The following is a 16,000-nucleotide window of genomic DNA, read 5'->3' on the forward strand; positions in this document are numbered from 1 at the left end:
AGCAGAGAACTCGTCCCAATCCTCTCCGTCAGACGCCTCTGCAGCTGGAATGGACTCCTCAACATCCTCCTCAAAATCAGTCCACCTGTAGCCTTGCTTCTCCATCCACTCGGCTTCAGGAGTGATGCGCTCCTCAGACCCGCCAGACACATTCTCACCATAGAGGTGAAAGATCTTGTTGTGTCGGCGACGACTCTCCTTGGACTCCACGTGAGTCCTGTACTGCCCCTTGGCTTGCATGCAGAAAAGAGACTTCATCTTATCCTTCAACTTCTTGGCCCATGATGGCCTAGAAGCACTCTGGGAGGGCCTAGCAGTATGGCCCTCAGCAGCATCCTCGGCGCCAGCATCCTCCTCATCAACAGCAGCCCTAGCAGCAGTCGCTTCGGCACGAGTAGCGGTGTTGGCCCAGTTGGATTTGATCCGCAGACAAATGGGCTCATGGCGAATCCAGTCTGGAGCCAAGAACTCCTCACCAGGGAACATCTTCTCCCAAGTCTTCGAGATCAGCAGAAACAGGTAGGGCCCATAAATAGGCACCTTGCGGTTGAACACAGCAAACCGAAGCTCACACCACATGATGTGAGAGACATCAAGTGGCTGAGTCTGAGACGAGCGAGCCTCCTGGCAAATAAGCATCATGTCCACCATATAGGCATGAACCTTGTCTTTGTCACCGATGCGAGGGAACAAGGAGTTGCGGAAGATGCGGTACATGATATCCAGAAAGGGGTTGAGTACCAAAGTTGTCTTGCCATTGGCGAGCGCCTTCTCAACCATGAACGGGGTAAGCTTGTCCTTGTTGGCAGAATCAACATTGCCATGGGGGCGAACACCCACTGGAGTGTTAAGCCCATCATCAGGGACTTGAAGCAGATCCATGAATTCCTTCCAAGTAGCAGACAGTTGGCGGCCATTGGACATCCAGGTCATCCTCCTTTCTTCATTGGAATGAAAGTACACGGAGGCAAAGAACTGACAGCTAATCTCAGGGTCATAGTCCAGGTGGAAGGAGATCACATGCTCAATGCCAAACTGCTCCACCAAGTCCAGAGCCTCTCCAAAGTAGTCACGGAACTTGTCCTTCCTCATGTGGTGCATATCAATCCACTTCACCTCCACATAGGTATTCTGCTTGTTCTTGATGACATCCAAATAGATTTGGGTTTGTGTCTTGTTCCAGAACAGCTCACAGCCTCTGACAGTGGAGCGCGGGTTCACATAAGGGTGAAGCTGCCTGAGATGGACATACTCAGTAGGGGCTATCTCATCCATACCCCTGGCGGGCTCCTTGTGCTTGCTAGCTGTGGTCTTGACATTGCGCTTGGAGGCAGACGAGCCCTCTGGAACTTCACCTGGGTTGCGCAGACGCTTGGAGCCAGTGTCACGGCTAGGATTGGACCGGCGAGAGCCACCACCTGAGACACACACGCAAAACACCAAAGACGCGAAGAAGATCAATGCAAAAGGCCACGATAAAGTACAATAAACACATAGAAGGCATACGAGAAAGTTGGCATGCGATAGGTGCGGGTCACGGTAGAACGGCCACTGTCTGTGGTACTAAACGGTTAGTACCGCTCCAAGCGCGGTAGTACCGTGCGAGGTCACGGTAGTACCGTGGTTGGAGCGGAAGTAATCTTTTAGTGCCGCACAGAGTGTGGTAGTACCGCTCCTGAAGGGCGGTAGTACCGTGCGGGCGGTAGTACCGCGCCATACGGGCGGTAGTACCGCGTCGCGTCAGATCTAACTGGTGATTTGAATCTGAAAAGAACCGCGAAACAACGGCGGTGCTACGGTGACCAGATCTAGCGCAAGACAACAATACAAGTATAAATCCTATGCAATACCACGCTCCTTCATCCTACTCTTGCAAAGATTAAGTCTAAGAATCTCAAGAACACACAAGCTTCCCCCAAAACCTAGAAACACAAAACACAATCAACATGGAGAGGGAGTTGGGGAAAAACCTTGTTCCATAGCAAGAGCACGTGGTGGGGAACGATCCCACCGGTCGGAATCACGGGAGGGCAGCCGGTGGAGGATATTCGGCGACAAACGCCGGCTCCGTTCTTGAGCGAGGGAGAGGAGGAGGCGACGTGGAGAGAGAGGACACGAATGGGTATGGGGAGTTAGAACTCCCCCTGCCCGTCCTTATCCCCACGCGCTCGAACCGGCGCGGTAGTACCGCATGTCATCGCGGTAGTACCGCTCGGGCGGAAGTACCGCGCCGAGGCGGTAGTACCGCTCAACCAGGCGGCAGTAAAAAAATTACTGCCGCGTGGTGACGGTAGTACCGTGCTCCCGCCAGCGGTAGTACCGTGGCTGGCTACGGTAGTACCGCAGCTGGCCGCGGTAGTACCGTGAGCTCAAGTCACCGCAGGTTTCAAACAAGAGAAGAAAAGGCCTTTGCACGGGAACTTTTTACACACAAGAAACCACAAGAACACGCAGAGACCCGAAGAAAAAGGACAACAAAAAACCACCAAGCGACTAAGCCTCTCGAGGAGAGAGGGCGGTGGCCGGAGCCACCTATGTTTGAGTTGAATGGTATGGCACCGCGAAGAATTATCCTTGGGCCCATGACCAAAACTCGTCTTTGAAGCACAAGTACCATCAAGAATGGCTAATGTGAAAGAGGTGATCTATTTATGCATAATGGGGGGAGGAAGAGTTCATTGAGAGAACAACACTCCCCCTATGTCCATGCCTACACCTAAACTAGACAACAAGTTGAGTGTGATGGGGGCTGCACGGTTTCAAGTCACATTGCTCAAATCAATGATATTTAGCTCATGCCTTAACTCGCAAAATCTTGCTTCATCCAAGGGCTTCGTGAAAATATCTGCAAGGTTATCATGAGTGTTGACATACTTGAGCTCGATCTCCCCTCGCCTAATGTGATCCCGGATGAAGTGATACCGAATCTCAATGTGCTTCGTCTTGAAGTGTTGCACCGGGTTGAGAGAAATCTTGATGGCACTTTCATTGTCACACCAAAGAGGCACTTTGTCACAAATGACACCGTATTCCTTTAAAGTTTGCCTCATCCATAGGAGTTGAGCACAACAACTACCGGCCGCCACATACTCCGCTTCGGTGGACGAGAGAGACACACAACTTTGCTTCTTGGAAGGCCAACTTACCAAAGAGCAACCAAGAAATTGGCACCCTCTGGAAGTGGACTTCCTATCCACTTTGTCTCCCGCCCAATCGGAATCCGTGAAACCTTCAAGCTTGAAGTTTGCTCCTCTTGGGTACCATAAGCCAAAGTTTGGGGTATGAGCCAAATATCGAAAGATTCGCTTGACCGCCACAAAGTGACTTTCCTTTGGTGCGGCTTGGAAACGTGCACACATCCCCACACTCAACATGATATCCGGTCTAGATGCACAAAGGTAAAGCAAGGAGCCAATCATGGAGCGATATACCTTTTGATCCGCCGCTTTACCATTGGGATCGATGTCAAGTTGGCACTTGGTAGGCGTTGGTGTAGTAGCTGGCTTGACATCACTTAGCTTGAATCTTTTAAGCATGTCTTTAGTGTATTTGGCTTGGTTGATGAAGGTTCCTTCTCTTCTTTGTTTGATGTTGAAACCAAGAAAGAACTTCAACTCTCCCATCGAGGACATCTTAAACTTGGAGGTCATGAGAGCGGCAAATTCTTCATTGAAAGTTTTGTTAGGAGAACCAAAGATAATATCATCAACATATAGTTGGCATACAAACAACTCACCGTTGACCTTCTTAGTAAAAAGTGTGGGGTCGATTTGTCCTACTTCAAATCCACGATCTTGTAGCAACTCGGTAAGGTGATCATACCACGCACGTGGGGCTTGTTTAAGGCCATAGAGTGCCTTATCGAGTTGATACACATGATCCAGAAAGTAGGGGTCCTCGAACCCGGGGGGTTGCTTGACATAGACCAACTCATTAATAGGACCATTAAGAAAAGCACTTTTCACATCCATTTGTTGCAACTTAAAGTTGTGATGGGAAGCATATGCAATCAACAAACGAATGGATTCAACACGAGCAACGGGAGCAAAGGTTTCACCGTAGTCGATACCCTCGACTTGGGAGTAGCCTTGTGCTACCAATCTCGCCTTGTTGCGAATGATGTTCCCATGAGCATCTTGCTTGTTCTTGAAGATCCACTTGGTTCCAATGATGTTGTGGTTCTCCGATGGCCTTGGCACCAATCTCCACACTTTGTTGTACTCGAAGTTGTTGAGTTCTTCATGCATGGCATTGAGCCAATCCGAGTCTTCGAGCGCCTCATAGACCTTTTGGGGTTCAACACAAGAGACAAACGCGTGATGTTCACAATAGTTTGCTAATTGTCTACGAGTGCTTACCCCCTTTCTTAGACTTCCAACCACGTTTTCCATGAGATGGCCTTCAGTGGTGAGCTTGGAAGCAATCTTCGCGGCACAACGCTCTAATTCCTCCTCGGATGTGGAAGGAGGAGGATTGACTTGATCATCTTGAGCACCGTCTTGAGCTTGTTCTTGATCTTGAGCTTGCTCTTGATCTTGAACTTGCTCTTGGGAGAGAACTTGACCTTGGGCATCATTTAGAGGTTCACCACCATCTTGAGGTTGATATTGCCCTTGGTCTTGTTCACGAGGTTGAGGGCCTTCACTTTGTTCTTCGGAAGCGTGTGGGTCTTGATGAGGTGATGGCTCTACTTGAGTAGAGCATTGTCCTTCTCCTTTGGCCACAAGGGGTTCCTCAATGGGTAGAATTTGACCAATACCCATTCTTCTTATGGCTTGGGGAGGAATTTCATCACCTACATCACAAGTACCACTTTGCTCCACTTGGGAGCCGTTATTTTCGTCAAACTCCACATTACACGTCTCCTCAATGAGTCCGATGGACTTGTTGAGGACACGGTAAGCATGAGAGTTTGTAGCATAACCAACAAATATGCCCTCATGAGCTCTAGCCTCAAATTTAGACAAACGAACACCTTTCTTGAGAATGAAACACTTACAACCGAACACCCGGAAGTACTTGAGGTTGGGCTTGTTGCCGGTGAGTATCTCATAAGGAGTCTTGTTCAAGCCTTTGCGGAGATAGAGCCGATTGGATGCATGACATGCGGTGTTGATGGCTTCGGCCCAAAAGTTGTATGGAGACTTGAACTCCGCCATCATGGTCCTTGCCGCATCCATCAATGTCCGGTTCTTCCTCTCCGCTACACCATTTTGTTGAGGGGTATAAGGAGCAGCATATTGATGCTTGATCCCCTCATCACTAAGAAACTCATCCAAGGTGTAGTTCTTGAACTCGCTGCCGTTGTCACTTCTTATTGTCAAGATCTTTGCATCATGTTGACGTTGAGCTTCATTTGCAAAGTTGATGACGGTTTGTTGAGTCTCACTCTTCCTCTTGAAGAAGTATACCCAAGTGTATCTTGAGTAGTCATCCACAATCACCAAGCAATACTTTCTTCCTCCAAGACTATCAAAAGATGGAGGCCCAAAGAGATCCATGTGAAGGAGCTCCAAGGGTCTCTTCAAGTAGATGATGGTTGATGGAGGGTGAGCCTTTTCATGAAGCTTTCCTTCGATACAAGCACTGCAAGCACGATCTTTGGCAAAGCTAACGTTTGTTAGTCCACAGACATGGTCCCCCTTGAGAAGACTTTGCAAAGATCTCATATTGATGTGGGCTAAACGGCGATGCCAAATCCATCCCACGTCAACTTTAGCCATTAGGCATGTCGCGGTCTTAGTGGGTCACTCCGAAAAGTTAATCACATAAAGACCGTTCTCGACATGCCCAACAAAGGCTACTTTAAGAGTCTTGCTCCACAAGAGGGCCACGGTATCAATGTAAAAGAATGTAGCAAAACCCATGAGTGCAAGTTGATGAACGGAAAGCAAATTGTATGCAAGGGACTCAACAAGCATGACTTTCTCGATCGTTAGATCATGAGAAATGACAACCTTGCCGAGACCCAATACCTTAGAATGTGATGCATCACCCCACTCGACATTGGTGGGCATAGATGGAATCTCTTGCACGTCCACCACCAAGTCCTTGCTCCCGGTCATATGATTTGTTGCTCCACTATCGAGCAACCATGATCCCCCACCGGAAGCAAACACCTACATGAGATCAATGCTTGGTTTTAGGTACCCATTTAGTAATGGGTCCTTTGATGTTAGTAACAAGGGTCTTGGGAACCCAAATAGACCATTCAATGTACTCATAAGAAGAACCAACAAATTTAGCATAAACATGTCCATCACTAGCACGGCACAACACATATGACGGGTTAAAGTTGCCGGCTTTGTTTGAGGAAATGCTTTTGCCCTTTTGGACATCAATTCCCTTCACTTTCTCCTTCTTCTTCTTAGGAGCACCCTCTCCCTCTTTCACAAACGTTTGTTTGAGAGGAGGAGGTCGTTTGGTCTTGTTGTTCTTCTTCTTTTTGCTCTTGGACTTGGGTGCAAACCCAATTCCTTCTTTGGCCACAACTTCCTTTTGCTTGCTCAAAAGGTCGTTGAGGTTCTTCTCACCTTGGATGCAAGTCACAAGGCCTTTCTCAAGTTGATCCTTCAACTTGGCATTCTCCTCCACAAGATGCTCATGCTCACAACACGGGTTAGTAGCACATGCATTATCAATTAATACCATATGAGGAAAAGTGACCTTTTCCTTGATTAACTTAACTTGGAGTTGAGCATGAGACTCTTTGAGATTAGCATGAGTACCCTTCAAGGCCTTGTGGGCCTTGTCAAGTAACTCAAACTCCTCTTTGAGTCTAGCATGATCAACCCCAAGTTTAGCCTTCTCGGAGGTTAGCACACGAGACATGACAAGAGCATGATCAAGATCTTTCTTTAACTTAGCATGGCTATCGTTGTGTGACTCCTCAAAAGTCAAATGATGCACACGCTCTTCCTCAAGAGCATTAGAGAGATCCGATATCTCATCGGCATAGTCACGACTATGACCTTCCATCTTAGAGATGGTTTCTTCGTGAGACTCAATCATGTCATTGGCCTCACCAAGTTGTTCCAAGAGAGCAACACAATGCTTCTTGGACTTGCCCTTGAGCTTACTCATAAATGACTCAAACTCATTTACTTACTCATTAGACCCATCATGTTCATCAATGCAATCCTCCACGGAGGGATTAGAAATGATGGTGGTTTTAATGTTGGGGGTTACCTTGTTTGAAGCTTTAGCCATGAGGCATTTGGCGGTGATGTTTTCGTTGGGTGAATCAAAGAGAGACACCCAAGGAGTAGTAGCAATGGCAACAGATGCCATGGCCATTGATTCTTCATTCTCATCATCATCGTCATCCTCTTGGTATTCTTCTTGAACCACCAACCCACGAATGGGAGTATTTTTGGCGAAGTTGTTCTTGTTGGGAAAGGACTTGGCTTTGTCTTTTCGGATGAACTTGCCACCATTGTTTTCCCGCTTCTCGTAAGGACAATCCGCAACAAAGTGGCTCACATTGCCACAGTTGAAGCAAGTTCTAACTCGTTGCTTGCCCTTGACGCCACTTGAGTTGTTCTTGTTGAAGTTGGGTCTTGAACTCTTCTTGTTCCAAAATTGTCTTGAAGCAAGGGCCATGTGCTCGTGATAGTCAAATTTGGTGTCTTCAGGGTTGCTTTCCTCATCTTCCACTTCTTGCTCTTCTTCCACAATAACCTTGGCCTTCAAAGCAAGATTGGGCTTCTTTGCCCTTTGAGAACGGAGCACCGCATTGTCGGCGGTCTTGTCCAAAATGCTCATTGCAACGAACTCATCCAACACTTCACTAGAGGTCATGGAGTGAAAGTCCGGTCTTTGATGAATGATGGAGGACATGGCCTTGTTGTAGGGCATCATGGCCTTGAGGAACTTTCGCTTGATCCAATTGTCATCCATGTCCTTGCTTCCATGATCTCGGAGTGCGACCGCGAGTTTGGTCACTCTTCGAAAGAGCTCACGAGATTCTTCATCTTCTTTCATTGCAAACTCATCGGCTTCATCTTGCACCACTTCATAGTTGGAGCGTTGAATGCTAGCACTTCCTCGATAGAGACGCTCGACACATTTCCATGCTTCTTTAGCCATGACATGAGGTCGAAGATGAGGAAGATCTTCGGGAAGGATAGCATCTTGGATGATGAAGAGAGCACTCTCATTGAATTGATTGTCCACTTCTTCTCGAGGGGTGAAGTTGCTTGGGTCATGAGGATAGAAACCTTCTTCAATGATTCTCCAAAGGTTAGTGTTCACATGTTTTAAATGTCGCTTGAAGCGATAAACCCAAGAATCAAAATCTTCATTTTTCACATATTTAGGAGGAGGACCGGCATGATTTAAATGAGTGGCGGGAATTGGTCCTCTATAGATAGGGGGTTCCACATGGGCAAAGATGCCGGTGCCATTTCTACCACTAGTAGAAGGACTCTTTTCATTGTTAGCTTCCCCCTTATCGGAGTTAGCATCTGTCACCTTGTTAGTGGGATCACCCACCTTCATTGGCGCGGTAGATAGTTTAAGTCCCTCTAGAAATTCAGTAAACATGCTTTTAACCTCGGCCGTCATGGAGGTTTTCAATGTGTCTAAAGCCACATTGAATTCCTCACGTGAGACCGAGGTTCCCCCTTCGGCCGAAGACGAGATGGGATTCACACCGGAGTGTTCCTCCGCACCATCGTTGGTGTCAACCATACTCTTCGGACGGCAAAGTCCTTAATAAAGAGACGAGGCTCTGATACCAATTGAAAGGATCGATATGGTTGACTAGAGGGGGGGGTGAATAGGCAACTAACAATTTTTAAGCTTTTCTTTACCAAATTAAACTTTGCAACAAAATAGGTTGTCTAGATATGCAACTAGATGAGCAACCTATATGATGCAAGAACAACTAGCATACAAGCAAGCAAGGAAGTAAGACAAGAAAGCTTGCAAGAGTAAAGGCACGAAATAACCAAGAGTGGTGCCGGTGGAGACGAGGATGTGTTACCGGAGTTCCTTCCTTTTAAAGGGAAGTACGTCTCCGTTAGAGCGGTGTGGAGGCACAATGCTCCCCAAGAAGCCACTAGGGCCACTGTATTCTCCTCACGCCCTCACACGATGCGAGATGCCGTGATTCCACTATTGGTGCCCTTGAAGGCGGCGACCGAACCTTTACAAGCAAGGTTGGGGCAATCTCCACAACAAACGGAGGCTCCCAACAACAACAACACCACGAAGCTTCACCACAATGGAGTATGGCTTCAAGGTGACCTCAACCGTCTAGGGTGCTCAACACCCAAGAGTAACAAGATCCGCAAGGGATAAGTGGGGAAAATCAAATATCCTGTGGTGGAAGTGTAGATCGGGCCCTTGTCACCCAATCCCGAGCAAATCAACAAGTTTGATTGGCTAGGGGGAGAGATCGGGCGAAAATGGAGCTTGGAGCAACAATGGAGCTTGGAGGTGGAAGTGGTAGTCAACTAGAGGTAGGAGACACCCCTTATATAGTCGTGGGAAAAATCCAACCGTTATCCACATGTTCAGCCCGCGACGCACGGTACTACCGCTCCAGGGGCGCGGTACTACCGCGAGGCCGCGCGGTACTACCATGGGGGACCACGGTACTCCCGCGACGACTGCACAGGCCAGAACTAGACTGACAAGGGGGCAGTACTACCGCTCTCGCGGTACTACCGCTCCCCCTTGCGGTACTACCGCAAGGCAGGAGAGTCACGGCCTGGGAAGGGCGCGGATGAAATAAATTACATCCACGCCTACTTCCGCTGAAACTGGGTTGGTACAAAAACCCGATGCGGTACTACCGCTCACGAGGCGCGGTCCTACCGTGGCGGGCGCGGATGTAAAAAATTACATCCGCGCCTACTACCGTGGCTCAGCGGTACTAGGTAGGAGGGCCACGGTACTACGGCTCCTAGGGAGCGGTACTACCATGGGCCCCCGCGGTACTACCGCGCTGGACGAGCGGTACTACCGTGGTGGGCACGGATGTAAAAAATTACATCCACCCCTACTACCGCACCGGAGCGGCACAAGGCCTGGGTGCCGCGATACTACCGCTCCGGAGGAGCGGTACTACCGTGACACCCAGCGGTACTACCGCTTGTACCTGCGGTACTACCGCAAGTACAGCAGTAGTCGTCAGGTTTCCGCACAACCAAGATAACGAAGGGCAGCTCCAAAGTGCAGGGAAAGGGGAGACAAGTGTACGTGTTGATTTCACCCAAACCTTTCCGACGCGGACCCCCTCTTAATAGTAGGGCTCTCCTACGACTTAAATCCACCAAAGAGAAACGTAGAACGACGCCGACTTCAATAGTCTCCGAGGGGCACTGAATCATCTCGTGCCCAGTGATGAAGTATCTGAGAGACTCAAGGCACATGATTAGTCTGCAAAAGCATTGCCATCAATCACCAAAACACCTAAGGGATAAACATGTCTTTACACTAGGCATGGAAAATGACTGCTTTGAGACTTGGCTTGGTAATTTCCCAGAATTTGTACTCGATGCTGTTGTTGGCGATATGCCAAATGTTCTAATGTAATGAAATACAATGTGTTCCTTTCAAAAAAAAAGAGCACATGCTATGCTCGCCAGATCCATGGGCCAAGGCTCTCCCCGCCGTCGTAGCCGCAGAAGCTGGAGCAGCAGGCGGGGATCTGCGATGCCGTGGCGGAGTAGGCGCCGGACGGGGGGAAGTGGGCGGCAGCCTCTGCAGGGAGTGTCATGACCAAACGCCGGCCACTGTGTCCGAGCTGTTCCTCTTCGCGGCGGTGGTGCGCTCGAGGACGGCACGCACGCGGCGGCTCAGGCGTCGCTACCCTACGAGGATGGCGATGGGCTCACCAAGTACTCGCCGTGGAGGACCCCCTCGGCCGCGTCTTCCTCTTCTCCGCGGCCGGTGATGCGCTGCTTGAGCTTGGTTTCCCTGACGAGGCCTCCAACTCGCAAGAACTACTCACTGTACATGAAGGAACGGGAGAAGTAAGTGTTGATTAATTACCAAGTGTAGGAGCATCTGTGGTGCTACTGCATCTCCTGTCTACTGTCTAGCGAAAGTCAAGTCTCCGTTTATATTGATAATCTCTGTTTCTCAAGCTGCTGCTCCTGTCTATTGTCATGGTATGTGTAAATCGGACCGGATCGATCACCTGCAGTTCGTCTGTCCCCACCTCGCCTGCCTACAAGCAGGAGGCTGACGGTGCCGAGGAGGAGGGCGCTGAGGAGAGCAAGATAGAGGAGGTCAACTAAATTATCATTTCTAGAGAAGAAGATAAACAGTTGGGTCAGTTAGTGTCGTGTCACCGGAGTCTTGTTGACTGTTGGGTCGAATGTATGTGTTGCTTGGTGTCGTGAGCTTGTAGAATGTGAGAAGTGAAGACGGCCGAATTCTAAAGAAAAAAGAGAAGAGTTTAAAGTCCGAAACTTTTTTATTTTTTGTATGAACTGAATTGCATCTACCTTAGTTGATCAAATTCAGATTTTGGGATGTGACTTTCCTCTTCTTCAAATTCAGATATACTGAGAGGTGTATTACTGAGGCGCCCTTCTTGAAATTTATGAATTCGAATCATTCTAAAGCATGAAGAATTTTTGTTTGTGCCTGAACTGGAAAGTATATTTTTGTAGGCAGCAAGGAACAGCTCCAACTGAATCTCCAAGTGTTGTTTGCCTCAACTGAATCTCCATCTATCTGCGCGTTCTTGGCGGTGGATGGTACGGTACAGTTGGACGAGGAAATTACATCGCAACCTAGCGTGTCTTCGGCATGTCCCGTGTGTGAGATGTGAGAAGTTTAGGGAGTAATCTGGTTGAGTTCTCAAACTTTTTGTGTTCTGTGATATCTTGGAACTCAAACCGAAACGGTCTTTGATGATCAAATCTAGTGTTTGGTCTTTCTTCACCGGCTAACATTCATGTTGTCGAATATATTCTCAAGTGTATCTGCAGAGCAAAGATTCGATCTGATGAATCGACGCTTTGGTATGTACACATTTTGTGACTAGATCTTGTAACTTTGACCATGGGAAGAAAATTGTTGAAATGATTCCCCCTATAATTTTTGTGTAAAATGCATGGCAATAGACAGACCATAGACCTAATAAATTTATAAATTAGGTAAAAACAAAATGGTAACTTTAATCATGGGGAAGAAATTTCTTGAAAAGATACCCCAGTAACTTTTGTGTAAATAGCATGATAAGATATGCGCCACAACCCTGATAACTTAGGTGAAAACATCATGGTAATTTGGACCCAGGCTATTTTTTTTGTTGAAACTTACCCTTGACATTTTCTGTGTAAATAGCATGATAATATGCGCACCACTCACCTGATAACTTGCGTCCAAAACACTACGGGAACTTTTTTGAACTATGGGAAAAAAGTTCTTGAAACATATCCCCTGTAAGGTTTGCTTAAATAGCATGATATTTTAAGCACGACATACCTAATAACTTACCTACAAACACCATGATAACTTTTTGACATAGAAACAAAGTTTCTCAAACACACACGGGGTAATTTCTGTATAAATAACATGGTAATATAAGCACCGCATAACCAATAACTTATATAGAAACACCACGGTAACTTTTGTCCTGAGGAAATTGAAAGCATATCGATCGATAACTTATGTGCAAATGGTATGGTAATATACACCTCATAGATATGATAACTTACATGCAAACACCGTAGTACCATTGACCAAAAGAAAAAAACATAAGCCCAATAACTTATGTGAAAACAACATGGTAATATACAAGCCGCATACTCAATAACTTACATACACAAACCGCGATAACTTTGACCATAGGAAAAAAATATTAAAAAACATACCTCGATAACTTATGTGAAAATAGCACGGTAATATATAAACCGCATACCCGATAACTTCCATACAAACACTGCAGCGACTTTTGACCAAGAAAAAAGTTGTTGATAAACATCACCCCAGTAACTTATGTCAAAATAGCACGGTAATATATGAACCGTATATATGATAACTTACATAAATTTTTGACCACGTGAGGAAATTTGTTGAAAAATATAACCCCGATAACTTATTTGGAAATAGCATGGTAACTAGCATACACAAACGTAGTAACTCATGTAGCCTAGAGTGGTAACTTTTGACCCGAAAAAAAGTCAAGGAAACAAAACATGGGATTTAGTTTCTAAGATTTCGTCGTGATGAATATTTTATGTGAAAACGATTTTTACATCAGATCGATAGTTTGAGTCACAAAACATTTTGAATTTTCGAAATAAAAAGAATTTAAGATGATATCAGCTTTTTGTCCTCCGGTACATACATGCATGTGCATGTGAAGAAGGTGGGAGAACCTTATTTATGCCCTCCCCCCCTCTCCCGATAACTTATGTGAAAATAGCACGGTAAATTGCATATCACAGACGTGGTAACTTATGTAAAAGGGGTGTGGTAACTTTTGACATGAAAAAAAAGTCATCGGAACATAACAACATGGGATCTAGTTTCGAAGATCTCACGGCAACGAATCTTTTATGTGAAAATGTTTTTGGCATCGGATCAACGGTTTGAGCTACAAAACATTTTGAATTTTCAAAATAAGGAAAATCTATGATGACATCAACTTTTTTGTCATGTGGTGCATGCATGTAATTAGAGAAAAGAATGCACATGGAAGGAGGATGATTCATCCTAATGCAATCATGCATGTAATTAGATGGAAGGAAGAAGGTGTGATAGTTTTAGCTATATGGCACACGTGTGCCAAATATCACAGTCCTTTATATATATATATAACATGTCACAATCTTCTACGTAGTTATCAAAAACTTGACTACTTAACCTTATGGTATAACTCCCCTCTGCAAACTACTTTAAGTATTGTGAAATCTTGACAACATGCAGCTACACCATGTCAGCACATAAACATGATTGCTTGATCAATGTCGTCAGATGGTATTGAACTTTAGTTACGTACTCCCTCCGTCCGGAATTACTTGTTATCAAAATGGATGAAAATGGATGTATCTAGAACTAAAATACATCTAGATTCATCCATTTCAATGACAAGTATTTTCGGACGAAGGGAGTACTAGATTTTCCATGTTTACATCTGCCATTTGGCCGGGCCGTGGAAACTGGTCTACTACAACATTAATCCAACTCTGAATACAACACGTGGGTGGTTGAGTTTACAGATTCAGAGAAGGAATACAAATGAACCAAGGAAATAAACAGGGATCGATTCATATGTTACTGCACTTTTGAATCAGTCAGATGGAGTTATTTTCATATATCATCAATTCATCATTTATCCATACCAATCCATACATTGCTCGTTGTATCAAAAGCAGAGGACAAGACAGAGGATAGACCGATAGAGGAGCTTGCCTGGCGGTGGAGTTTTGTCTCGTGGTCGTACGAGCTCGCGAGCTGGTGGAGAAGCTGAGAGGAGAAGCGGCCGCGTCGCCAGGAGCAGCATGGCCGAGCCGCCGCGTCAGCCAGCCACCACCCTCCACGATGTGTCGCCAGGAGCTGCGGGAGAAGGGGCGACCGAGCTCGGAGGCAACGAGACAATAGGCGGCCGTGAGAAGCAGGAGGCAGCGTGGCCGAGCCGAAGCGTGAAATTCATCATGAAATCACATTCTTGTAAGGTGTGGCAAAAAAATCAGTGCTCCAAAATGCTTTTGAAAGTTTTCAGAGTATCGATTTTTTTTGTTTTGCCACGCCTTCCAGGAATGTAATTCTATCATGAATTTTTGTAAGCACTTGAAACTTTTGTCGATGTTTGTCTAAAAAAATTCAGTTCACCCAATAGGCATCATATGAAACACAATGTTTGATCCAAAATCATCACAAGGCATCTCTAACCTCAATTTGCAGGGGGGAGGCTCGGGCGCCCTAGCCGCCGTCGTGTGACAGTCTGGTTTTTGCCCTCTCTTCTTTGCCTGGTCTTCAGTTGATTTGGATTTGAGTTTGGAGTTTTTGAATCATTTCATTTGGACTTAACCACTTGGGTACCCCTTGACTTTCACCCAAGTGCTTCCACTCCTTCTCAAACCATCACTTCACCTCTGGATCATCTCAAAATATCACCTGGAATATTTTTCTTAAATGAAAAATATTCATTTTGCCTTCCTAAACCCTAGCTAGCCCTTTGTGCTCCAAAGCAGCCTTAATTTTTCTTGACCCTAAAATCCTGAGAAAAATCCCAATTATTCTTTGAACCCTAGGGCACCTTTCTGAGCAAAAATATTTCATCACTCTTTGGAATATTTTGGCTATAGAAAATATTTTTATTTCTGGACAGAAATGGTAGTTTCTACAGCAACTACCATTTTACTAGCTCCATTGTACCTGGTTTTTCTTGTGCATCTTTACCTTAGTAAGTGTTGGCTAGCCTCCAAAGCCCAGCCCTCAACTCCCAGTGGTTTGACCACAGTAAACCTCCAAAGTTACTGTCTAGAAACTTACTGTGACGCCCGGGTAATTAAGCTACAGTGATCCTCTGCTAATGGTGCCACGTCACCTTGTTTATAGTTGCTAATCTCGAGTTAGTTCGAAACCGATTCAAATTCAAATTCAAAATAAAGTCAAACAGTTAAAGTTTTCAAAAGTCAAAACTAAAATGTTCTAAATGTAACAAATAATTCATAAGTAATGTTGGTGGAGGAACCACATTTTTATAAAATGTCTAAATGCATTCAATTAATTAAAACTGTCGGTAAAATAAATAAATAAGTGTGTTGGTATTTTATAAAATACTAAACTATATTAATTGGGGGTTAAACCTTTTTGTGGCAGAGGTATAATTAGTGTTACTATTTAAGATACAACTTTTATATTTTATAAAACAAAAATAAAAGAAAACTGAAAAGAAATAGAATAAAAAAGAAGAAGAAAAGGAAACAGAAAAAAAAGGAGGGAAAGAACCCCCCCCCACTGGGCCACAGCCCAGCTGGCCTTTGGGCCAACCAGGCCGGCCCAGCCGGTGCCTATAGCCCCCTGGGGC

The sequence above is a fragment of the Triticum aestivum genome, chromosome 1B, assembly GCF_018294505.1.
Source record: "Triticum aestivum cultivar Chinese Spring chromosome 1B, IWGSC CS RefSeq v2.1, whole genome shotgun sequence".
Classification (NCBI taxonomy): Eukaryota; Viridiplantae; Streptophyta; class Magnoliopsida; order Poales; family Poaceae; genus Triticum; species Triticum aestivum.